The sequence below is a fragment of the Mustela nigripes genome, chromosome 4, assembly GCF_022355385.1.
Source record: "Mustela nigripes isolate SB6536 chromosome 4, MUSNIG.SB6536, whole genome shotgun sequence".
Classification (NCBI taxonomy): domain Eukaryota; kingdom Metazoa; phylum Chordata; class Mammalia; order Carnivora; family Mustelidae; genus Mustela; species Mustela nigripes.
This window is the reverse complement of record NC_081560.1, coordinates 100,391,276-100,392,985: the sequence shown is the minus strand read 5'-3', so window position 1 is coordinate 100,392,985 and position 1,710 is coordinate 100,391,276.

The following is a 1,710-nucleotide window of genomic DNA, read 5'->3' as shown; positions in this document are numbered from 1 at the left end:
CCAGGAACTCGGGCCGGGCGGCCCGCCGCAGGCTCCGGGCTTGGCGACTCCGTCTACGTTTTCCTTCTGGAGAGCAGGAGCATTTATTTTTTTCCAATTTGCCTTTTTTCCCCATCGATTGAATCTTTCTTGCCTCGGCAGACGGGATCGCTCGGTGCTTAAGAGGACAATACAGTTGTAGGGTTGCGGTGTAGGGTGGCAGGGGGCTGGGAGCTGCAGATTTGGGGAGGAAGTTGGGGCATTGTTGAAGAGGAGGGGAGGAATGGGATGGGGTGAAGGAGACTGCTTTGGGGCGATGAAAACAGTCATTTGAGGGAAATGTCGCTTAACCAGTTATTAACTGCTTTAACTAGAATGATCACATGCTATTATTCCTCACGAATTTATTGCCGAACAGCCTCCAATAGAGAAACAGCTCATGCAGGCACCATACCACTCTAGCTGGCAAATGGAAAAGACAAAAAGTATAAAAAGTCACGTACTGAGAGAATTTTCCAGAAAGAAAAGCCCACCATACTATGATTACTTTTATTTTATTTTATTATTCTTTTAAAAATTCATACACCCCCCTGACTTCTCTGCTCCCATCTGTATTGTGGGATGGGGGAGGGGTTTTAAATACCAGGAAGGTCTTCATTGCACGATTTTTCTGTTTATTTGCTTTTCTTTTGCATGACAATAACTATTTAATGTTCTTTAGGATATATGAATAAAGAATATTATTTTAGGAAGAAAAGTACAATAAGTTTTAAAATTTGGAACAAATCTACTTATTTGCCCTGGAGAAGGTTCGAGATAGAGATATTCTATTCTTAAAAATCTACAAACACTATGTTAAGGACTCTATTTGTCCTTATGAAGTCCAACCATAAGCTAGTGAATTTAAATCTTTTTAACAAAATTAGAATCATTTGCTATCTGAGCAGAATACCAGATATTTTATTCCTATTATTTCTATGTAACTATACCACAAATCTTCAAAATTATTTCGAAATATGACTCAGCCTTAACAATGCTGTCAGGAAACCAATGCAGTATATGTATGTTCATTTTACTGGTAAAGAATTTGTAGTTGGCTAATTCCTTCACTGACCAGAAAGGAATTAACCTTAAGAGAGCTGTTGGATTTTTAAACTATTTAGCCTTCTACTACTGAATGCAGCAGTAACGGAAATGATCAGAAAATGTTATAAAATACAATATTATTTATTTTTCCGAAGATATATTTACCTTTCACTGCGAGTAGAGACACAATATAAGATTGATAAGATCTGGAGAAAGTCCTGGGGAATATTTTACATCTGTTTATGTTTAGGCCAAGACTTCATATTCTTCTTGTATTGAGCAAAAGATTCTGAAGTATGTCATTTCAAGGAAATAAGTCTCTTTATCTGCAAATACTCTCTCATGGAGAATGCGTTCAGAATATAGAAACAATCCAAGTTAATATACTTATGCCATACTTAACATTGTTTGGAAAATAAACAAAACTTTGCAGGTATTAAATCCCCAGAGGTTAATTCTCTCCAGATATAAATTTTATCCCTAACAAGATATACTCAGTGTTTATTTCATGATTTTAGCTTTAGCTGAAGCATTTAACATAAACATGAGATTACTATGTCATGAAAATGTCCTGATTTCAAGGTTATCTGCTGTTAGAACAGTTTCCAATATAAAGAAAAGGGCATCCATTTTAAGCAAGGGAAG